Source organism: Enhydra lutris, unplaced genomic scaffold (assembly GCF_002288905.1).
Source record: "Enhydra lutris kenyoni isolate GAN:26980312 unplaced genomic scaffold, ASM228890v2 scaffoldscaffold28, whole genome shotgun sequence".
Classification (NCBI taxonomy): Eukaryota; Metazoa; Chordata; class Mammalia; order Carnivora; family Mustelidae; genus Enhydra; species Enhydra lutris.
The window spans coordinates 20406047-20431235 of NW_019154112.1; the positions used below are offsets into that span (position 1 = coordinate 20406047).

The window sequence follows — 25189 nt, forward strand, 5'->3', positions numbered from 1 at the left end:
ATCATGACCTGAGCCGAAGGCAGGTGCTTAACCAGCTGAGTCACCCAGGCGCCCCTCAGATTTCTTTTTTCTTATGGCTAGGCAGAAAGTTAGGGCTTTCATTGTTTTGTTCTGTTGCATACCTCTGTGACTATGCTTGCATCCAGGGCTAGGTGGCAGGAAAACATAGGGCATATATTATAGTGGTGAGAGATGACCCCACTCTCTTGGGATCACAGAGGAAGGTTTCCTTCCTAAGAGTTTTGGCTCCTATACTATTGGGACTTCTAATGTCACTGCCTGTGGTATTGCTTGAATGGCTGGGGCTCTGAAGAACTCAGAAGAAAAAATGGGGGATTTCTGCACTCTCTTTCTCACTCAAGTCTGAAAGGTCCTTCTCTTAGAATTCTCTCTGTCTGAGCCTCAGTACCCAGTTCTGGGTTTTGGACTGTGATGCTGTGTTGCATTTAGTCTGGGGGATACTGAAGATCAAAAATGGCAAACTCACGATTGATGTGGTGGTGCTTCAAATTCTGGCCTTTTCATGTCAAGCCCCTTGCTTCTAGTTGCTTCTCAGAGTCTTCAGAGAGCTATTTGCTCAGTGCATTCTGTTCAGTTGTATAGATGTGTTCAGTGGGAGACATATGCTTATTCTACCTTACTGTACCCAGAACCATGATAGGTTTTTGTTTATTTTTTAAAAGATTTTATTGATTTATTTTGGAGAGGGCAGTGGTGGGGAGAGGGCAGTGGTGGGGGGAGTGCAAGTGGGGAGTAGGGGTAGAGGGAGACTCTTCAAGCAGACTACCTGCTGAGTGCAGAGTCTGACTCTGGGGCTTGATCCCACAACCCATTGAGTTCATGATGGAAGCTGAAACCAGGAGTTGGATGTTCAACCAATTGAACCACCCAGGTGGCCCACCATGATCTGTTTTAAGTAGTCTATCCTCCCTCCATCTTGAGCCCATTGCTTTTCTCTTTTTATTTATCTACATTTTGAAAAATCCTGTAGCATTTTGCTGTCTTGGATGATGCTGGTAGTGACGTGTATTGCTGCATATAACTCCTGCAACACTGAAGATTCCCTTTATTTCATCATTATACTTTTAGTAACCTATTATGTTAATATGTTTCCTTTGGAAAAGTTTTATTTTCTTTTCTGATCAGTCTCATCATTTTCCAGTTTGATGGCTATTCTGGAGTTCCTTTCTAATTTCTGAAAACTAAATAGACTGGGATTAAAGAACTACCTGCAGATTTTGGAGAAAAAAGTACACATTTTATCCTGTTATTTACAAAGAGAAAAGAATTCTCACATTAAGAATGAGGCAGTAGACCATTAACAAGTTTTAAATAACTAACTGAACAACTTTGGATAATTATTAACAAACATTTAGTAAATAAATTCCTGCCACTACCTACCCTGCAGTGAGCTGCATGAAGGAGGAAGCAGGCATTCTCAAACATTTCAGACTGATATAGAGTGTAACTGCTGCTTGTTTTGTTTTATTTATTTATTTAAAAGATTTATTTAGTTATTTAAAAAGACTTATTTATTTATTTATTTATTTGCCAGAGAGAGAGAGAGAGAGAGAGAGACAGAGAGGGAACACAGGCAGGGGAGTGGGAGAGGGAGAAGCAGGCTTCCCCCTAAGCCGGGAGCCTAATGGCTTGGGGGGAAGGCCTTAGCTGAAGGCAGCCGCTTAACGACTGGGCCACCCAGGTGCCCCTGCCTCTTGTTTTAAAAGCTGCCGTAGGGACATTCCAAAGGAATTCCAAATATATTTGGGAAGATTTGGTGAAACTGTCTAGCTTTTAAAAAGTGATGCAGTATAACAGAAATTTGCAATACAAAAAGAAACTTAAAATGTTTAAAAATTAATTTATAATAATGAGGTTTATTTCTACTGTTCTGAAGTCCTCCTATGGGATCTCAACCTTTGAGGGATATTGTCAGAATCTTATGAAATCTATGGTCTATCTCTCTAGAAATATTAGGGGTACATAGACATATATACTTGCATACTTTCAAATGCCTGCGGAGGCCCTCTTAATGCGGAGATAGATGTAAGTTAAGGAATTCTGCAGTAAGATGACCAGATATCTTTGTCTAGTTAGGATTGGCATCATTTTTTGAAAATCTCTACCAGATGAAAATTTGTGCTGGGTAATGCCTTTGGCAGGGTGAGTTGAGCTTTAGTTCCCACTATAGTTCAGGTGTGAGATGAGGATAAATTCCTGTTATTATTGGTAATACTTGGAGAAATAGTAATTCATAAAGTCGTTCCCAATCCATAGTCTACAACTGGAAATTCTAGCTCAGATCTTTTACTGCTGCATAGAGTTTGAAGTGTCTCAAGTTTGTTTAATAGTGAAGAAGTACATCTATGTGGCGCTACAAAAACTACCTGGGGCGTTGCTTCTCAGCTTGCCTTTACCTTGCTGCAGTGAGAGGGATAGAGTGGAAATAACCCTGACTTAGTTGTCAAAAGACCTGAAGTCAAGTCCTGTTTTTTAGCTTAACTTGGGTAAGTCACTTAATATTGGTAAGGCTCACTTTCTCCTTTGATAAACCAGAAATAGCAATACCTATTCTATCTTTTTACAGGATGTTCTGAGAATCAGTGAAAATATTATATGTGATTTTTAAAATATACAAACCTATCGATTGAAAGATAAAGGCACACATGGCTATGACAGAATGGAGACTTCATTCATTCACCATGCATTTTTTCATTAGCCAATACCTATAAATCTAACATGCATAGGATATCTTGGATTTCTCTATTCTCCTGATTGGAAATATGGTCCTAGTATCTCTCAAAAATTTTTAAGACTGTTTGTCTTGTACAGGAAAAAAAAAGAGAGAGAGAGAGAGAGAGAGAGAATAAAAGGAAGGTTGGTGATAGAGGATGAGGAAGTCAAATATTTGTGTAGTATATACGTTGAAAAAAAATCAGTAATCAAATAGTTTATACAAGCTCTTAAATTGATAGTCGAAGGAAGCAGGGTGATTTTAGGCTCTTCTGGAAATAGTGAAATCTCCTCCTGCCCTATATCCTGCCCCAGAGATGACCTAGTTATGGGGAAATGCTAATAGCTGCCATTTTTTGAGAACTTTCCTGTCTTTACATTTGTCCTATCTCATTTAATCACTTGCCCAAGGTCAGACACTTGTTGCCAGAGCTAAATTCCAACCCTGGGCTTTTACCTGCACAGTCCATGCTTACAGCTACCTAGCAGCGGAAAAGTCGGGCTGAGTCTGAACAAGCTGAACTGCCATTTGCTTTTTCTAAGGTTCATAGGGATCACATGTTAATTCACCTTCTTTAACCTTGAAAGCTCAGAGTGGTTACTTTGAGCTTGCTCTCTGGGACTTAGAGATAGAATTGCTGTCTGAAAGCAGGATGGGATTCAGAAGGAATCAAGTTTTAGCTTTAAGCATAAAGATCTCTGAGCTCCACTTTTTAATTCTTGAAATTCTTGAAGAAGCGGATTTCCAATATTTAATCTATTTTCTGAGATTTCCTTTTTCAAGCATATTGGAATTTATATTTCTGAGTTATTAGGAAATATGAAACAGTATGATTATTATAACTTGTATACACAGTGCATTTTCTCCATTATTAATAGAAAGAAACATGTGCTGGTGTTTTCCCCAGACACAGTCAGATGCAGACTGAGGGGCTGAATTCCCCCTTGGTCTGCTCTTTAAGGAAGATGCAGCTGCTGGTTACATTACTGATGTGGCAGAACAGAAGAAACCAAAGGTTGCATTTTAGTAACATTCCTAGTTGTTTAGATTCCCTTAAGATATTCAGAGTATCTAGCTATATGTTTGAATCATATGCTGTCCTGGATGAGAGGTAAAATTAGGAAATTTTGGCTACTGCTACATTATAATTTCTCTAGAAACCTCAAGAAAATAATGGACTCAAGCGTGCCTTGAGCTGTTCTCTGAGAAACTATGGCAACAGGCCTTTTAATTAAAGCTGAACTACTGTGTGTAGCTTAGAAAAACAGAGAGATACTGCCAGCTGATAGGGAGAGTGTATGGGAGTAATCCAGAAAACTAAAAAAAAAAAAAAAAAAAAATTCTTTTTAGATATATTTAGATAACTCTTTATTATCTATCTTGTTCAAAGAAACAGTAGGAAAATCTTTTACTGAATATCAATATTTGGTTTTAGAATATGATATTTTTACTATAAGAAAATATACTTTCCTAAGTATGATTTTAAAGATTAATATTCAAATTAATTTGTGTTTCCTGAGTACATGTTAACTGAAGTTGGAAGGGCCAGCCTGGAGACATCTCAGTTGCAGAGGGCAACCAGCCGGGATGTTAGAAGAAGGATGATCTTTTCTTTTTGATAATGGAGACTATATCCGTTATAGTCACAGTGAAATGCACTGGTGGGCTGTTGATCAACAAATTACTAAGCTGGCCCCCAGCTGAGATGAACCATTTACAGCCAACATGCTAGAATTTGTAAACTCAGAGCTTACCAAAAAGTAATTTAAAAAACAAAAACTAAACAGGAAGTCAAGAGTTGTCATTTTTCTAGGCTCAAAATATGGGTTATGCTAACAACCCCCAGTGATGGAGAGATTTTTATCGCCTTTTTTCCCAGGGAGAATTTGAGTTTATGCCTATTGTTTTAACATCCTGTCTGATTAGTGCTCCCATTCACTCTTAAAAATGCACCTGTTTGGGGGATAAGTTGTATAGTCACATGGTCAGGGCAATAGCACAAAAGATGAGTAGCCTCTAATGAAATAAAACATAATGGTGACAAATATAAAGCTCATAAACCAGAGATAGTAGAGGAACTGGCTCCTAAAATAGTCTGTTGTCGAGTCTCCTTGGCTCTGGCTTGTAGTTTACCTTTTATTGTATTGTTGGCAGAGTTAGCTATCCATAATCAGATCTGATCTTCTACTCCTTTTGCTTAATGGCATTGCTTACAGAATTAGTATACCTTTCTCAGTCTTAGCTCCACCTTACCTCTAATGCATACGTTAAAAACTCAAACAAGGCCTATTTGTTCCATGTTCACCGTACCCTCTGTGTTTTCCTACTACTGCCAGTGCTGGAATTCCTCTACTCTTTTTGTGTGTGTGTGTGTATGTGTGGCAAACTCCTACTCATACTTAAAAACGAAGATGAGGGGCACCTGGGTGGCTCAGTTGCTGAGCGCCTGCCTTCAGCTCCCCGGGTCATGATCCCGGCATCCTGGGAAAGATCCTGGCATCCTGGGAATGATCCCGGCATCCTGGGATCCAGCCCCTTGTTGGGCTCCCTGTTGGGCAGAAAGCCTGCTTCTCCCTCTCTCACTCCCCCTGCTTGTGTTCCCTCTCTCACTGTGTCTCTCTCTCTCTGTCAAATAAATAAATAAAATCTTTAAAACAAAAACAAAAACGAAGATGAAACATCCCCTCTTTTCTTCCTTTATCTTCCTTTATCTCACAGTCCTTCCTTGATCGTCTCAAACATTCTCCTCTCTGTGACTGGATGAGGGCACCAGATATAGGGATTTATACATCTGTCTTCCCAAGGCAGGTGATATGTGCAGTTGACCCATGAACAATGAGGGGGTTAGGGGTGCTGACCTCCCCCCAGTTGAAAATCCATGCATAATTTTTGACTTCTACCAGAACTTAACTTCTGATAGCCTACTGTTGACTGGCAGCCTTACTGAGAACATAAATAGTAGATTAATATTTTTTATGTATATGTATTATATGCACAATCCTTACAGTAATGTAAGCTACAAAAAAGAAAATGTTATTAAGAAAATTCAAGGAAGAACTTCTGGCTTCCCTCTAGCTACCATCTTGCATCCCTGCATGTGTGCACCTAATCTCAGCTGGTCTGCCTGATACCCCCTGAGTGTCAACCCTCGTCCCCTATTTCCACTCTCAACAACACGAAAGAAATGATCATGAACCAGGAGAAACTTACCAAACTGCAAGCACAAGCACGCATTGGTGGGAAAGGAACTACTCACCAAAAGAAGGTGGTTCATAGAAAGGGTATAGCAGATGATAAAAAAAAAACTCCAGTTCTCCTTAAAGAAGTTAGGGGTAAACAGTATCTCTAGTATCAAAGAAGTGAATATGTTCACAAACCAAGAAGAGTGATCCACTATAACAACCCCAAAGTTCAGGCATCCCTGGGGGTGAATACTTCTACCAGTACAGACCATGCTGAGTCAAAGCAGCTGATAGAAATGTTACCCAGTATCTTAAACCAACCCAATGCAGACAGTCTGACTAGTTGAAGGAGACTGGCTGAAGCTCTGCCAACACAGTCTGTGGACAGAAAAGCAGCACTTGCTCCTGGAGAGGAGGATGATGATGAAGCTTCAGATCTTACGGAGAATTTGGATGAAGCTTCCAAGGGTGAAGCAAACTGATTGGAGTCAACTTCTGAAGAAGATACAACTTGAGGAAGTTACTGGGAGCTGCTATTTTATATTATGACTGCTTTTTAAAAATTTTGTTCCTGGATCTGATAAAATCTAGATGTCTAATATTTTTAAGCCAAAGGCCTTTGGACACTGCAGCTCTTTTCAGTTTTTACTTACGTACAATTTATTCTTTGTAGCTAATTAAGCTGAAGAGGCCAGGGAATAAAGTTTGAAACAAGGTTAATAAAGTTTTGCATAGTTTAAAAAAAAAGAAAGAAATTCAAGGAAGAGAAAATACATTTATAGTGCTGTATTTATAAAAAAAAAATCTGTGTAACCTGTCAGAATGGCGAAAATCAACAACACAAGAAAACAGATGTTGGCGAAGATGTGGAGAAAGGGGAACTCTCTTGCAGTGTTGGTAGGAGTGCAAATTGGTGCAGCTACTCTGGAGAACAGTATGAAGGTTCCTCAATAAATAACAGAACTACTTCCTGACCCAGCAGTGGCACTAATAGGTATTTACCCAAAGAATACAAAAGTACTAATGCAGAGGGCTACATGGATCCTATAGTAGCATATCTACAATAGCCAAATTATGGAAAGAGCCCAAGTGTCTCAATTGATGGATGGATTCAGAAGATGTGGTATATGTATACAATGGAATACTACTCAGCCATCAAAAAGAATGAAATCTTGCCATTTGCAACAACATAGTTGGAGCTAGAGAGTTTATGCTAAGCGAAATAAGTCAGTCAGAGAAAGACAAATACCATATGCTTTCAGTTGTATGTGGAATGTAAGAAAGAAACAAGCAAAGGGAAAAAGAAAAGGAGAGGGAGGCAACAACGCATCTCCACTCGTGTGTACTTTCTCCCTCAAATAAATAAATAAAATCTTTAAAAAAAGCATTTGTGTAACTGGACCTGTGCAGTTCAAGCCCATGTGGTTCAAGGTTCAGCTGCAGTTTCTATCTTTTCTCCATAGCCTTGCGAGGGATATGGCACGGAATGGGTCCTTACTCACTATTTGTTAAATATTTGATGTGTGGTAAATATTTGATGAATGGATGAATGGGCTTAAGTGGGTAAAATAATTGGAATCCGTAGGACATATTGAGAAAACGCAGAGTAGTTGAAATTTGGTTCTGCTGTCCTCCCTCTTCCCTCTTTCCCATTCTTCTGTTCCTCTAGGTGCCCACTGCTCTCATGCCGGTTTATTGACTTCCCAGAACACTTTCTTCAGGGTATTTTATTTCCTGGGCTTGCCCTACCCTTCAATTCCTCTCAGCTTCTAAAATCCCTTTTGCCTTTCTTCCCCAAAGTTCTACCCTCATCTCCCATCAGGATGTCATTTCCATACTGAAGAATGCAGCTAGATATAATTAGAGGATAATCACTTCAACTTAATTCATTCCAGGTTATAAAAGACTGACAAGGAGGCAGCAGGAAGTATCTGAAATTTGAATTCCACAATAGAAGGGCTTGTTTGCCTGTGCAGATTTCTGACTGTGTGTATAACCTTCCCTTTCATATAGTATATTAATGCCATCTCTCAACAGGTTTTCATGCCAGGATTTTAGATTATGTCATTCAATCAGGACAAAGGAATATTTTGAGAGCTGCCTGCCTGTAACTAGTTTCAGCATCATTACTGTCCTTGTTCAGTGGCATTTGCAATTATTTGGATATTTTATTGCCCTTTCTGTATCTTTTTTGTATAAATGAACGAACATTGGGACAGTGACTACTAATGATGGTGATAAGGAAATTAGGTCTCCTACAGCTAATTTCAGGCAAAGATATAAAATAATCACAAGAGGCAAGAGTCGATTCTTACCCTCAGATGGATACTCACTGATTTTAAGCCCATCTGTAGTCTTTTATTACATATAAAAAGAAAGCAAAAGAAAGCAAAATCAATGAACATGTATGGGAGTCCGGAACTCTGTCCTTTGAGACCTTGTACAAAACAAGAGCTATAATTAAGGATTTAAAAAAAAAAGAAGATTTTATTTACTTATTTGATAGAGAGACAGCAAGAGAGGGAACACAAGCGGGGGACTGGGAGAGGGAGAAGCAGGCTTCCCACTAAGCAGGGAGCCCGGTGCAGGACTAGGTCAGGATCTTGGGATCATGACCCAAGCTGAAAGCAGTTGCTTAAAGACTGAACCACCCAGGTGCCCCTATAATTAAGGATTTTTGAAATTTATTTTTAATTTTTTTATAACTAAGGATTTTTTAAAATCTACTATTGTGATTTCTGGGCCTGAAACCTAAGTCTCTCATGTGACATGTGCACATTTTATTTCTTTTGTGCTTTCACGATAACATTTGGTACAGAGGAGGGGCCACCCATAAAAGGCAAGGAAGATATGCCTGGGTTTCCTCCAGGCCGCCCCTTCATTGTTGTTAACCGTTGCTTTAAATCCTTCTAGCAGCTGGAATCTAATACATTTGTTGCAACTATTTTAATAGATCCCAAGGTCAGGACCCTGCAAAACCAGGCTATGGCATAGTGCCCTGGGCTGGGTATTGAGATTGACAAAATGGGGTCAGAGGTTCTGCAGACCATCACACTTTCCTTACCTGTTTTCCTCATCCATGCAGGAACCACCAGAGCCTGGAGTGCCCCTTATTCTGGGCCATGGATTCTGAAGGGCTTAGTCTTACCAGAAGAGTGAACCCGACTGACTGAGAGAGGCCCATCTGTCAGAGGGTTAAATAGAATAAAATCAAGTTGACTAAGACCTACCCTTACCTTTGCAGAACTCTCCCTCTTTCCTTTATCTTACAGTTGTATGATCTGAGAAGAAATTCGTCATTCATTGACGTTGGTGCTGATGTTTCCTTTTTTTCTCTTCTTTGGCTATACCTGCATTTTCCTGAAAGTCACTATACTTATGCATAGAATCAAAGGGTAAATTGGGTTTGTTATTACTTGTTTGTTTGTTTGATTCTACACATGAGATTTTATTTATTTATTTATTTATTTATTTTTAAAAGATTTTATTTATTCATTTGGCAGACAGAGATCACAAGTAGGCCGAGAAGCAGGCAGAGAGAGAAGGGGAAGCAGGCTCCCTGCCAAGCAGAGAGCCCGATGCGGGCTCGATCCCAGGACCTTGAGATCATGACCTGAGCAAAAGGTAGAGGCTTAAACCACTGAGCCACCCAGGTGCCCCTACACATGAGATTTTAGTAATGGCATTGAGATAGCTGAAAAATGTAACAGGAAGAGCTTTGTGTATGGTGGTATCTCTTCTTTGTAGAAATTAAAGATTTAGTTAGGCAGTATTTGCTGTTATTGCCTATTTATTTTAATTTTAGTTTAGTTTTTGCATAGGTAAAACATTCACATGATTCAGAAATTAAAACCTATAAAAATGAGAAATTCAGGCCTATAAAAAGTGAGAATTGTTTGTGCCATTCTTATCTCTCATATTTAAGGAAATTCTATATAACATAACCACTATTCTTAGTTTCTTGTGAATCCTTTCATTATTATTTTTCTTTGTACAAGGAAATAAAAATATATTTTGTGTTTCTTCTTTATATGCATAGTAACATACAATATACACTGTTCGGCATCTTGTTTTATTCACTTAATGTATCTTGGAGCATCTTCTATAGAGAGTGCTCTACTTCTTTTTATAGGTACCCAGTTTCCTATTGGATGTAAAATATAATTTACCTAACTATCCCATTATTGGTGACATTTGAACATTTTCTAATTTTTATTACAAACAATGCTTAAATGTAAAACCATAGTCTTTTCACATGTGTGCAAATGTACATATCTGTAAGATGAACTCCCAAAAGAAGAATTATGGGGTCAAAGTTTCAAGTATTTCAGTTTTTTAAAAATTTTTTATATATATGTATTTTTTAATTTTTTAAAAGATTTTTATTTATTTATTTGACAGAGAGAGATCACAAGTAGGCAGAGAGGCAGGCAGAGAGAGAGGAAGGGAAGCAGGCTCCCTGCCAAGCAGAGAGCCCAATGTGGGGCTCGATCCCAGGACCCCGGGATCATGACCTGAGCCGAAGGCAGAGCTTAACCCACTGAGCCACCCAGGCGCCCCTCAAGTATTTCAGTTTTGATAAATAGTATCACATGGTCCTCCATCATGGTCTGTTTTAATTACTGAGGCTTCCTAATATGTCTTCTCTTATTGGAATGCTCTTGGGCTTGGCTATTACTATTTTTTTCTCTTTTATATGAATATTAGAATCAGGCTACCTAATCTAAGTTAAAAATTAGTATTTTTATTGAGACTATGTTAAATGTGAATTTTGTTAAAGGAGAACTGAATCTTTATGATTTTGAATTTTCCTATCTAATAATTGGTATGCTTTTCTATTTTAAATTCTTCTTTTGTGAAAGAGTCTTTTTCATGTATCTCTTCCCACATCTTTTGTTAGGATTATTTCTAGATTTTATCTTTTTGGTTGTGATTAAAAGCAGGTCTTTTTTTTTCATTATATTTTCTGTTTGTAGTTTCTATATATGAAAACTATTGGTTTCGTTATCTTATCTTTTAATCTGCTAACTTACTTATTTTAATGTCTGTAGTACCTTCCAGTGTAATCTCTTGGGTTTTCCAGGTACATAAACATCATCTGGGGGCACGTGGTTGGCTCAGTCACTAGAGCATGTGACTCTTGATCTCAGCCCAGCAAGTAGGAGCCCCACATAGGTTTAGAGATTACTTAAAAATAAAATCTTAAACAAACAAAACAATAAACATATCTAAAAGTACAGATTATTGTACATCTTCCTTTCCTGTTGTACATTTTCTATTTCTTTCATGTGTAAGTTTGTTTTGGCTAGGACATCCAGCAAAATGTCAAATAATAGTAACAAGAGTAGGTATCGTTTTTCCAGTGCCTGACTTTACTGAGAATGTCTTTGGTATTTCCCTGGTAAGCATAAGTTGGGTTTTAGGTTGACATAAAAAGATTTTTTTAAAAGAGATTTTATTTATTTATTTGAGAGAGAGAAAGAGAGCATGAATAGGGGCAGAAAGAGAAGCAAACTCCCCACTAAGTAGGGAGCTGGATGCGGGACTCGATCCCAGGACCCTGAGATCATGACCTGAGCTGAAGGCAAACACTTAACCGACTGAGCCACCAAGGTGTCCCAACATAAAAAAAACATTTTATTATGTTTCAGAACTCTCCATCTGTGCTGGTTATGTTTGTATGTATGTATGTTTGTATGTATGTATTTTCTGTTTTCAGCTTCACCTTGCCCTTGTATATGATAGCCTCTGGAGTTAGGATGGGATTCTGCAGACTACATCTCCGAGATGCTTTTGACATCTGCTTCCTGTTGGGATCTGTCAATAGAGGGCACTAGAGAGAGCTGGAGGGTGAGAGGAGGGAGAAGAGTTTCCTGTCTCTCGCTCTTCCTGTCAGAGGTTCCCCAGTAAAGGTATCTTACCTTAGCCTCTAGTGTTTTCTGTAGACTGCCAGAACCAGCTTCATCACTTCCCCTCATAGGTGCTGGAAGAAGCCAGGCAGTAATCCCTCCCCAGAGGTGTGAGACCCAACCCAGAGGCACTGTCCTCCCCTGAGCTCCTGAGGAATGGTAGCTGAGCAGTGTGCTTTGTGGGGCCTCTCCTTTGAGCTACCACACTGTTGTAACCTAACCTCTTCCTGCCCCTGGCCTCAACTTAGAGGTGGTAGCCGCGTTTATTATCTCAGTGGTTACCTCTGCGTCCTCTTTTTGCTGTTCTAGCCCTCCAACACCTGTTTCACCAATTCCCTTGATTAAATTCCCTCCGCTGAGCTTTCTGATGAGCTGATGAGCTGATGAGCTTTCTGCTTCCCTGAAAGGACCCTGTCTATGACTCCTATTCTTACTTTATTGTATGTTGTGATCCAGACTGTTTTCTGAAAAATTTTCCCCAGTGTTTTTTCTGTGCCAATGGGGATGATTGTGTGGGTTTTCCTTTTAGACCTGTGAAATAGAATAGTGGATTTTTCTAACACTGGACTCTTCTTGAATTTCTGTAATAAATCCCCCTTCAGGGGCGTGTGGGTGGCTCAGTCAGTTAAGCATCTGCCTTTGGCTCAGGTTATGATCTCAGGGTCTTGGGATCGAGCCCCGCATTGGGCTCTCTGCTCAACAGGGAGCTTGCTCCTCCCTCTCCTCCCTGCTTATGCTCTCTGTCGCTGTCTCTCTCTCTCTCAAATCAATAAATTCTTAAAAAAAAAATCCCCCTTCATCACGTGTTCTTTTAATTGGCTGTCAATTCTTCTTGTTAATATTTTCATTACGATTTTTTTTTAAAGATTTTATTTATTTATTTGACAGAGAGAAATCACAAGTAAGCAGAGAGGCAGGCAGAGAGAGAGGAGGAAGCAGGCTCCCTGCTGAGCAGAAAGCCCAATGTGGGGCTTGAACCCAGGACCTAGGATCATGACCTGAGCCAAAGGCAGCGGCTTAACCCACTGAGCCACCCAGGCGCCCCTTTCATTACGATTTTTGTATTACTCTTTATACTTGAGATTGGTCTGAAGTTTTCTCTTTTCAGGTAATCTGTTTTCAGATTATTTCAGATTACCTGTTTTCAGGAATCTCTTCTCAGGTAATCAGGGTTCTATTTCAGTGCTGTTATTTGCTTCATAACATTTTGGGTTTCCCATGTTTCTTCTAAACTCTGGAACAGTTCATATAGCCTTTTACATCAGGCTTTCTTGGTTTCTCTTGTTGTTTTATGTGGTTTTTGCTTCTTAAGGTTTGGTGGCATCCCCTTTATGAGATTTTCTGGGTCTGGTGCTAGTTTGGTATCGTATAGTGGGAGATTATTTTATTAAATGCATCCAGAATGGCTCAAAAAATGTTTGATGCTGCATTAGCTGGGCTAGTTGAGAAAAGGTGGTCCAAAGCAAACTGAAATAGGTAGGGTATCTCTGGTGCCTTTTAATCCCATAATTATCTTACTGTGTCTTTAAGTAATTCTCCCTCTTACCTGCTCCTCTTTTCCATCCTATTCTAATGCCAATCCCTGCTGAGATTACCTACTCTGAACTGATACAGTTTTGGATATATGACCTTTCATGTATCACATATTTGCATTTTAATAGTGGAATCATGAATATGGTCATGACAGGATCTTGGGTTCTGGTATGTTATGTTTTGTGTCCCTTGTGTCGTCTGTTCTCCAAGTACGCTTACATCTGAGGTGAGGCATAACTGTACTACGTTGAGAAGACTGCATCCTTCCACCGACTCAGTCAAACAGGTTTAATAAGCTTTCCACTCAGGAACCTGAGGGGATCTCCTGCCTTCCTTTAAAAACTACCCCAAAACATCAGGATCACCAGCTACCTTGGAGGAAGTAAAGGAAAACTGGAAGAATGCCTTGTTCAAGTTTCTGATCTCATCTCTAGTCTCCTAGCTCATCAATTATTTTCAGGGCTTTCATGCATCCTCCTCTTTCTGACCAGTGGGTCTTCTCTTGCCCTTGACCTTATGGAATCCTCACTCATTTTTGAAGCGGTGACTCTGGCTTTTCTTACAGTGGAGCCCCCCCTCCCACCACCACACACAGACCACCTCCCCGATAATGTCTCCTGAGAACACTTCTTTATCTTTCCTTCATTGCTTCACTTGCTTTTAAGTCTGTGTTGTTCCTGAGGGTGCATTGGGTCTTCATTTCTGTTTTCAGTGCTTAATACAGTGCTGCACAGATAGGAGACCTTAAAAAATACTGGTTCAATTATTCAATAAATAAAACCCAAGGAAAAGTGATGAAAAAGAAAGACGAATGACAAACGGCTAAATGGACTCTAAAGGGACTTCAGTATCAGGTACCAAATGCTAAAAGGTGGGTTTTGAACAATCCACTTACACTGTATGAAAGTAAACGTAATGTTTCATTCAGAGTGAATTTAATTTATATTTGATTTATGTCTACAGTGCAGATGCTTTTCTGGCAACACACCTTTTTCAATATGCTTACTCAGAAGATGTATATCAGAATAAATCAGAAAGTTTTCAAGGCTTTGAAAGTGTACAGTTCTCTGGTAGCTTTATAATAATCCACCTTTTGTATCAGGACGCTTGTGTTTGTTTTTCCTGCATCAGGAAATTCTGTCCTGCTTCAGGAAATGATGATAGTAGAGATAAGACAATGAGTGGGAATAATAAGAGCTGCTAAAAATATCTCCGCTGGGAGAAGAGATGACCTGAAAGCAGAGGATTACGTTGAGGGATTTGAACGAAATTAAAGCTCTTTCCATGGTGCATCCACCTAGAAAGTATAAATATAGAGCATGGGATTATGTTTAGCTTGAATATTTTCCCATCTTGAGCTGCTAGAAAAATTTTAATTGGCAATCTGTGTTTGGATGACAGCGGGAGGATTTAGAATTCTTTGGACCCTCTTTAGCCACAAAAGTTATTCAGGCACATAGAAATATTGTTATCCTTATCTTACTGCTCCACTGATGTAACCTGCCCAAGGTACACCTTAATGCATTAACATATTTATGTACTCTTTATTCTGTACTCTCTAGGTAGAGAGTAAGTTTTAGTTTTCTCTTTTTTCACAGTGTACTAAATTATATTTAGTTTTATTGAATTGTGTAGGAACAGTGGTTTGGAGAAAAATTACAAATATATCTATGCTTTTTATTGAATTACATTAATAGTTAAAATTAACCACTTTAAAGGGTTTGACATTACCCCAAAATACGGAAAAATTGTTTGAAAGCGACAGTATAAATTTGCTGACTTATAATCTTACTTCAGAAGTGTTACTTCTGGGTGCCTGGGTGGCTCAGTGGGTTAAGCCTCTGCCTTCAGCTCAGGTCATGATCTCAGGGTCCTGGGATCGAGGCCCGCATCGGGCTCTCTGCTCAGCAGGGAGCCTGCTTCCTCCTCTCTCTCTGCCTGCCTCTCTGCCTACTTGTGATCTCTGTCAAATAAATAAATAAAATCTTTTAAAAAAATATAAAAAAATTTTAAAAAAAAGAAGTGTTACTTCTTTTGGCAAGACAATTTGGTTTTATCAACTGTGAAATAAGAAGACTGATTCTTACCTGTAAATCAGTATGAGTGCCTTTATTCCTATCCCACAGAGTTAGTTTCTGTTTCCCTTTAGGGAGTGGGGAATGTGGGTGGAGGATAGAAACTGAGGGGAATATATCTTATGGTTTCTCCAGCTGGAGTGTCTTTCCCAGGGAGATGTGCCTCCTTTCCAAAAGCTACACAATGTGGAAACCATTGCTGCCGCCTTTACTTAGAATAAATGCACACTGGATCCCAGTAAAAGTTCTAGCAGTGTAGGGTTTAGCTGAATGCCCCCAAACTCTGGGGAGGCCAGGGCTCTGTCAACGGTCAGGCCAGACCTCTTGGCCCAGGCTTTTCTATCTCTTTTATTCTTTATCTCTCTCTCTCTCTTTTCTTTTTTCCTTGATCTCTCTACATCCTAAGGGGAGGAGTTTTCTCCTCTTGTTTCTCTGTCCTAGACTTTGCACCCCATCCCTTCCCAGCCCCCACCACTAGGCATCCTGTGAAGGTCAGTGGTTTTCTCCTTTTCTGCCATCTCTGAGAAGGGTAGAGTGAACTTGGATTCGTGATTGCTGGTTTTGCTGGGCTCTTCAAAGTCCAGATGAAAAAGTAATAATCTTCCTATTAAATGCTATTCTGGCAATATGTTTTTTTGTGACCTGTTGGCCCAGCATTACTATGCTAAGACAGATTTTTAAATTAGCCAGGCATTAAGGTGTCCAAATCAGTGTTCCTTAACCCCTTTGAAAAAAAGCAGACACACATATGTTAGTTCAATCAAAGTTGGGCCTGAAATGGAATGTTTATTTATTTATTTATTTTAGAAGATTTATTTATTTATTTGACAGAGAGATAGATCACAAGTAGGCAGAGAGAGAGGAGGAAGCAGGCTCCCCATGGAGCAGAGAGCCCAACTCTGGGCTTCATCCCAGGACCCTGGGATCGTGACCTGAGATGAATGCAGGGGCTTTAACCCACTGAGCCACCCAGATGCCCCTGAAATGGAATGTTTTAATCTGTATCTTCCCTTACCTCATAAAATTAAATAAGCATTTTTTTAAAAAAGCAACTATTTGTACTTTGGATTTTTCTTTTTTCTTTTCTTTCTTTTTTTTTTTTTTAAAGATTTTATTTATTCAAGAGCAAGAGAGAGAGAGAAAGAGAGAGAGAATGTGAGCAGGGTGAAGGGCAGTGGGAGAAACAGACTCCCTTCTGAACGGGGAGCCTGATGTAGGGCTTGATCCTGCGACTCTGGGATCATGACCTGAGCTGAAGGCAGATGCTTAGCCAACTGAGCCATCCAGGCGCCCCAGGATTGCATTTAAAACTGCATATAGAACTTGGTAGCTCCTTTGCATACGTTTCCTACAATGCTCCTGGAAATGTAGTTTTCTCTCCTTTGCTGGAGGTGTTCTAACCGCAAAAGGGGGTAAGCAGAATCAAGTCTCTTTCCATCATGCAAGAATGCAGACTCTCATGTTAGCTTACCTTTTATTAAAAAAGTTTTTTATACTATAAATGAGAAGTTATTTAGGAACATTTTAGGGTATGTAAGGTAAAACGAGAGATCTTTCTTGTACTGTGGAAGTAGCTTGTACTTCTGATGGTTAAAATAAGGGACATGTTTAAAAACTAGATGATTTTGTACATTCACTGCTAAAAATGTCTCATTCTCTAGATATGTTTCATTTATTGCTTTTATCAAATTTCCTTCACCATAAAAGGACATTAGTAGAAACCTAAGATGACCAAAGCTGAGATAAAACAATATAAATTGTGTCAGTCATCCTCTCAGATTTTCTTGTTTAAGCATGTTGACTTTAGAAAAAAGAGCCAGCTATTCTGCCAGCAAAATAAGCTTATTTGGGAATAGCAGAGAATGGCAATTCAGCACAAAAAAAACATAGCAAGTCTGGAGAACAGGAGAGAGGGGCTTGCTTTTAGAGGGGAAAGGAGGAAGCTGAAAAGGGCTATTACAGCTTCTCACTGGCTGAATGTGGCAGTTTCTCATTGGCTAAGCTGTTGCTGGGCAAGAAATTTTTCCTTCTTCCTGCTGGGATAGGTTAAGTAAGCTTCTTCCTTTTGGGGTGTGTGAGGTATGCTTCTTAAGGTGGGTGGTAGTGCACAAGAGCTCTCCTTCCAGGGTTTCTTGACTCCCTTTTTTTTTTTTTTTTTTTAAGATTTATTTATTTATTTATTTATTTGACAGATCACAAGTAGGCAGAGAGGCAGGCAGAGAGAGAGAGGAGGAAGCAGGCTCCCTGCCGAGCAGAGAGCCCGATGCAGGCCTCGATCCCAGGACCCTGAGATCACAACCTGAGCCGAAGGCAGAGGCTTTAACCCATTGAGCCACCCAGGCTCTTGACTCCTTTTTAATGAGCTTTCCTTTGTTTATTTTTCACATTCTCCGTACTCCCCTTGATCAAGATCTTTGCTTGAAAGCATTGTTAATCAAGAGTTAGTATTTTGTATTTAGTGGTTTCATACACTAAAGTGATTTCATCCTTTAGTGCCAGGAAGGACCTTTCTTGATTGTCATGTCTCAGTTGGAAGAAAATTGTGCAGGTTGAAACCACTGAGGTCACATGTGAGTAACAAGGAAGGGTAGAAGGGAGACTTCTCAGGCATTTCTCATCTGAGGTTTGTATCTTAAGCATTGTATCTTAATTCATTGATAATTAAGATCACTTCATTATCTTGAAGCGCTATGCTAACATCACCCTGCTGGACATGTCATTTCTGCAAAAGCTTGACAGGCAACAGGTATAAGGCTTTAGAATGATAATACAAGGGGTACCTCGGTAGCTCAGTTGGCTAAGTGTCTGCCTTTGGCTCAGGTCATGATCTCAGGGTCCTGGGATCCAGCCTCACATTGGGCTCCCTGCTCAGCGGGGAGCCTGATTTTCCCTGTCCCTCTGCCTCTCCCCTGGCTTGTGCACGGTTTCTTTCTCTTCTCTTGCTCAGATAAAGAAATAAAATCTTTAAGAAATGGTAATACAGAACGAGATGAGGAGGAGACATTCTGCAGGGAACCATCCCAGCTTAAAGGAGTCTTTTCTGAAAGCCTTGCAAAGAGGAGTTTGCTTGTTTACATTTGCCTTGGATGCAGGCGAACAGACTGAAGACCAAGGTATCTCCTGCACCATGAACAGATTACAGTTCCTGGTGGCAGATTCAACAGTCAGAAAGTGATAGATTGTGATAGATTGTGCTAAGAAAGAGAGGGAAGAAATACAGTAAGATGCAATAGTGAGAAAAAAGTATATAGGCTTGGTCCACTCATCTTTAATAAGTGGTCTCAGCTCCTTCAGTTGTCTGTGGCTTCAATTCCTGGAAATCTTTATTTTCAGGTCCCCAGTTGGTGTGCAGATCCTGTCAGGATTTGGTGCTTTCTTCAGATGTGACACAGGAATCCAAGAATGTTTTCCTTGGGGTTTGGCAGCACAAGGGTTGGTTCCTTTCCAATGTGGTTAAAAAGTGTCTTTCTGGACATATCTTTTCCAATAGATGAAATCTCCAGGCTGCAACCTGTGATGTTTAAGGTCTTTGTGCCCTGGACACATACTTTGAAGAGGTTGTTCTACTAAAGCATGGTTATTCTCATTAGAAGCAAATAGGCCTTTACAATATTGAAGTATATCCTCCTTAACCAGCTATGTACGGATGGAAAGAAGCATGGCCCAAGCACATTGGACATCGTGTTTTATCTCAAGAGGTGAGAGTTTATGGGTTCCAAAAAGGGTAGACCTGAGGTTCAGAACGACCAATGGCAGTGCTTTTGGCTAGCATACAGATGTTGCCAGTTGAGTCTTAATGCTAGAATGTCTTCTGCTAACCTTGAGGATTGCGGGTGAAGGTAAGACTGGCCAAACAGCACAGGCTTGTTGAAGCACTTGACTGGTGAAGTGAGTTCCCTGGTTATGAAGTGTAAGGGGCATTCCCAAGTAGGAATGATATTTTAAAACACACAAACCTTTGCCAAGACATGTTTATACCCACAAGACAGAGTAAACTGTATAAAATCCATCTGCCAAACCTCAAATGGTTTACTGGGCAGTTTAAAGTGTGTAGGAGCAGTGAAGAGAGGTCTTCTTGAATTGTGTTTCAGGCAGGTGGGGCAAGCAAAGTCAACACTCTTTGTGGCCTTATATTTTAGTTCATAAAGATGATCATTTTTTCAGTAGACCAATGATTCAATGATGTTCAGTAAGTCAGTAATGGAAATTTTAGAGTCTCTGATGGGCCTGGATTATTATTTGGCCCAAGCCAGAGTTTTCTTTTTTATCAAACTAAGAATTATTAGATTTCCAATATTGTTCTTCTTTCTCTGGGCTGATTTTTGGACATCTGTAAGTCAGTTCTTCTAGATTATCCTTTGGGAGAGCATCCCTTTAAACCGTGATGGAGATTTGGTCATTGATTCCTTTGAGAGCAGTGTTCTTTGTGGAAATATTTATGAGATTGTTTCCTTTAACCTCCAGAGAGTCAAATTTGGAATGCTCAGGGACTTTGATAATAATTGCTGGACATGAAGACCACTTTGAACTTTGTCCCCACTGGAAGTGAGGGAGCCTCACTGTCTCCATAGTATTCCAAAGTCCTGAGCTACTCCAAAAGCATACCTATTTCAAAAGGAATTGCAGTAGTATACCCAGCAAATATTTATCATTTTCATCTTTTAAATAAGAACTTTTGGTGAGAGGCACCTGGGTGGCTCAGTGGGTTAAAGCTTCTGCCTTCGGCTCAGGTCATGATCTCAGGGTCCTGGGATCGAGCCCCGAGTTGGGCTCTCTGCTCAGCAGAGAGCCTGCTTCCCCCTCTCTCTCTGCCTGCCTCTCTGCCTACTTGTGATCTCTCTCTGTCAAATAAATAAATAAAATCTTAAAAAAAAAAAAAAGAACTTTTGGTGAGCCACGTAAAGTCAGCATTATCTGGAGGTGATCTGTCATAGAGTCAGGCAGTCATGAGGAGTATTATGGCAAAAGAGGAAATAGGAGGGGCAGGGTTTTCAGGAGGGAAAAGAAGAAAGTTAATGTCCTAGGGCAGGGGGAATCATAATGCTCTCCTTTAGGACTTTGTGGGCTAAGTCATCCTGGTCTTCCCAAATAAAAGGGACAGGCTTATTTTTTTCTTCATTTTGGGTTTTGGGAGGTTCATGATGCCATGATCTAAGTGTAGCCCTTGTTCTGAGATGACGCACCACAGATATCAAACCTGAGTCTGAACACACTGCAGGTGTTCATCAGAGACTTTGTGTCCCTGTAAGATTAAAAGTTTTAACAGGTAGATGCTGTCTTCTTGCGAAGAGGTCTCAGTGTCAAGGTCAGCCTTTAAATTTGGAAGAAAGGGGAAAGACTTTTTCTCTCCCCAGATAAAGGCAGAGATACTGGCTTGTTTTATCCATGGGGATAGTAAAGGAGGTGTACATAAATTAATCACAGTGAAAAATAGGTTTCATTGGGGATGGAGGCTAACAAAGTATGGGGATTTGGAAAAGCAGGGTGACAAGGGATATTAGTGCAGAGGACAGTGAGGCATTGAGCCTTATAATCTCTTGTGGGCTTGATGCTTTATGGCCTATCCAGTAGGGACAAATGGTTAATATCTTTAAAATTAGGTCTAGTGTTGTCAGAGATGGAACAAACAAAAGATGTTGAAGCGTCCTTTGATTCAGCTGCTTGGCTATTTTGGTTGCTATCAAATTCTAGAATTATTTACCCTTTTTAGGAGGAAGAAATTCTGGCATCATATTTCTCTAAGAAATCTCGGCCTAATAAGTGACCAAGGGCAGAGGAGCTAAGGACCCTTTAGTACTCAGAGGCAGGAGCCATTGGGCTATTTAATAACAGTGAGGTGGAGCATCTAGAGTGTAGCTCTGGCATTGATATGAATTCATTCCCAATCTGGGGACGTCTGGCTGGCTCAGTTAAAGGAATGTGTGACTCTTGATCTGGGGATCGTGAGTTCAAGCCCCACATTGGGTGTAGAAATTACTTAAATAAAATAAAATACTTAAAAAAGTTTCATTCTAAATTTGGAGAGTTGTTTCTCCAAGATGGATAGAGGAAGTATCAGTAAAAGCCTCTCTAGTTGCTCGGAGTCCCATCACTGAAAGGGCATTGGAAAGGCTTGATAGAGGGCTGAAGGGATCTGCCATGCTTGAGTTTTGTTAACAGTCCTATTTCCAGTGTCCTGGCTTTTTGCAATGACAAAGACCAGGAGGGGTTTGGTTTTATTTAGGGCGGCTGCATTCATTAGAGCTGAAAATTAAGGATTTTAGTGGTCTTCCTTTTAGTTGAATCATCTAGACTGTGAATGAGCTGATTTCCCAGATCAACTAAAGCTGGAGGACATGGTTTACTATTCCATCCTTTTCCTTTTAACCAGAAGGGGAAGGTCCTGGTTCAGCATGTCTATGAACAGAATTGAAGGCTACCTGAGTGGATTCGACATCCATAGGAAGGCCAGAATTTTTCTTGAAAACAATTTTCTTAAAAATAACAGCTATAATAATAGTAATGCAAGGGCTCATTGACTCTTCTTTCTTCTTTTTTTTTTTTTTTTAAAGATTTTTATTTATTCATTTGACAGACAGAGATCACAAGTAGGCAAATAGTAATGCAAGGGCTCATTGACTCTTCTTTCTTTCTTTTTTTTTTTTTTTTAAAGATTTTTATTTATTTATTTGACAGACAGAGATCATAAGTAGGCAGAGAGGCAGGCAGAGAGAGAGGAAGGGAAGCAGGTTCCCTGCCGAGCAGAGAGCCCGATGCGGGGCTCGATCCCAGGACCCTGAGATCATGACTGGAGCCGAAGGCAGAAGCTTTAACCCACTGAGCCACCCAGGTGCCCCTGACTCTTCTTTCAATGAACAGGTTTGGAGAAAGCCCTAGGGATTGCCAGATGAAGTGGCTTAGTGATTGCCAGAGCCTGATCCTGTAACAGGGCAAGGAATTGGGTTCCTATCCTCACTTCTAGAGATTTTTCAGGATCATCCCAGTTAGCTTTCATCCACTGGTAGGCTTGCCCTTCACCAACAAGGATGTGAATTAGCAGAAATCTGAAAAGCCTGGTGGATAAGTTTGAATGACTATCGAATTTCTCAGCAAATCTGTGGGGATCATCAGTTACTTTGGGAAATCTTGCACTATGGCTCATAGTTTGGACTTAGTCCAGGGGACATCAGTTTCCTGTTGTTGAATCAGCCTCTGTTTATTGGAATAAGCTTTATTTAGTCTTGGAATATTAGTATTTTAACTCACTGCTATAGTTTTGGTAGGATTTCTTCTGGGATCTGTTTATCTTCATATGTTAGATTGGTCTATAGTTACTTCTCTTGAATTTATCGAAGTTTATTTTTAGGCTGTGTTAGCATCTTAAAATGAATTAAGACGTATTGTATCTTTATATATTTCTTGGGATACTTTGAGTAATAATGATCTGTTGTAAGCTTAGATAGAACTTAGAACAGGCATAGCCCTTTCTACTTCCTGCAAATGGGAGTGCTAACTGTGTCAGTGCTCTTGGGATGTGTTTCCTGCCAGTGTACGTTGGCAATCATTCTCCTGCCTGAGAGCTGCGCTGGCATATAGCATGTGGGAAGCACAACATTTTAATTGTTAATGATGATAGCAACTTACATGTATATTTTTAAAGGGATATATATATAAATATAATATGTAATAATAATTTCATTAAATATATACATACACATATAATTCTTTATGTATACATGTATATACGTATATAAAGGGATATATGTGTATATGTATGTTATATATAATATATAACTAATATGTAATATATATTAAATGTAATATGATATAGTCGTATTATGTAATATATAATGTAATATGTATTATATGTTGTTATAGTGTATGTTTTATTTATATAATAGATGCATATATATATGTATATATACACACATACATATCTATTTATCTAATATATAGAAGGGGAAATATATATATATAAGATAAATAATTTTTCCTAATGTCAGTGGTTTATGAACTAATCCGAAGGAATGGATTTTTATACTTTTAAACAAATGGTTCCAAAACTCACTGAAAATCTTCATTTGGGTGATTTTTAAACTAATTAAATAATTCTATTTTCAATCTAAAAAATCTATAAAATTAGAGCTTTTCTAGATAATAAATTTAGTATTTTTAGGAGAACAAAATCATGTTAGTAGAAATATATTAAAATATCCATTTTCAGGGCACCTGGATGGCTCAGTGGGTTAAAGCCTCTGCCTTCGGCTCAGGTCTTGATCCCGGAGTCCTGGGATCAAGCCCCACATCGGGCTCTCTGCTCCGCGGGGAGCCTGCTTCCTCCTCTCTCTCTGCCTCTCTGCCTACTTGTGATATCTGTCTGTCAAATAAATAAATACAATTTTTAAATAAAATAAAATAAAATAAAATATCCATTTTCAAAACACCCTTTTTATACTACAAATTTAAAAGAGCAATTACTTTTTTATTCATTATTCAAATATCACCTTTATTTGCTTGGTTTGTTTGAAAATATCTGCTACTGTGAGTTTCTTGTTATTACTGGAAGTTAGCAATTTTGGAACTTTGGAATTCTTATCTTTCTGTAACATAAAACAGCATAATTTATTTCTAATTTTGACAACTCGTTTAAGTGACTTTAAAGGTAATTGAACTCTGGGAGCACCTGAGTGGCTCAGTCAGTTAAACATCTAACTCTTGATTTTGGCTCAGGTCATGATCTCAGGGTTTTGAGGTCGAGCCCCATATCCACCCCATGTTGAGCATGGAGTCTGCTTGTGATTCTCCTTCTTCCCCTCCCCCTGCTCTCTCCCTTTCTCTCTCTCTCACTCTCTCAAATGAATAAATAAGGTGCGCCTGGGTGGCTCAGTTGGTTAGGTGTCTGCCTTTGGCTCAGGTCATGATCCCGGGGTCCTGGGATTGAGCCCCACATCGGGTTCCCTGCTCATTGGGGAGCCTGCTTCTCCCTCTGCATGGGTTGCTCCCTCTGCTCTCTCTTGCTGTCTGTCAAATAAATAAACAAAATCTTAAAAAGAAAGAATAAGTAAAATCTTAAAGATAAAATTCTATGATACAAAATTTTTTTACATTCATTTTCATAGTAAGGACTATGAATTTTTCCTCAAAATTCAATCTTCCCCTAGTTTTGTAATACGGATACTCTATGCTTATGAGTGGGCATATGGCGAAACAGCTAGAGCCTCCATTTCTCAGCCTCTCTTGCAGTTCTGTTAAGTTCTGGCCAATTGGATATAAGTGAAAGTGATGCATGCACATTTAGGTCAAGTCCTTAAAACAGAACTGCTTGTCTCCCACAGTCCCTTTCTTTCTTCCGTGCTTGGAAAGCAGCTGTGGTGGTGGTGAGCCAGTTTCAAATGTGTGAACAAGGAATACCTGAGGGGAAGGCAGAGTAGTGATAGAGTAGGATCCTGGCTCATTGGATGACCTCATGGATCAGAGCCACCTGTCAACTGAGAACTAGCCACAAGAAAAATGAATTTCTATCTTGTTTGAGTCACCATATTTTTGGATCTATTTGTGATAGTAGTTGGCCTGTATTTTACTATGCTTTTCATTTCATTAGAATGCAGTATGGAGTATATTTCTATTGTTTTTGTCAAAAATTTTGTGTGTTTATATATTATTTTAAAAATAACCACACCGGGGCGCCTGGGTGGCTCAGTGGGTTAAGCCGCTGCCTTCGGCTCAGGTCATGATCTCAGGGTCCTGGGATCGAGTCCCGCGTCGGGCTCTCTGCTC

General features: G+C 39.5%; 1 protein-coding gene and 1 pseudogene across 1 annotated transcript in view; both read left to right on the forward strand.

Annotated features, from left to right (window-relative positions):
• LOC111152327 (dystonin) overlaps nucleotides 1–25189 on the forward strand; it is a 474965-nt gene that overhangs the window by 18496 nt on the left and 431280 nt on the right. The window lies entirely within an intron of this gene.
• Nucleotides 4460–6398, forward strand: LOC111152403 (annotated as a pseudogene).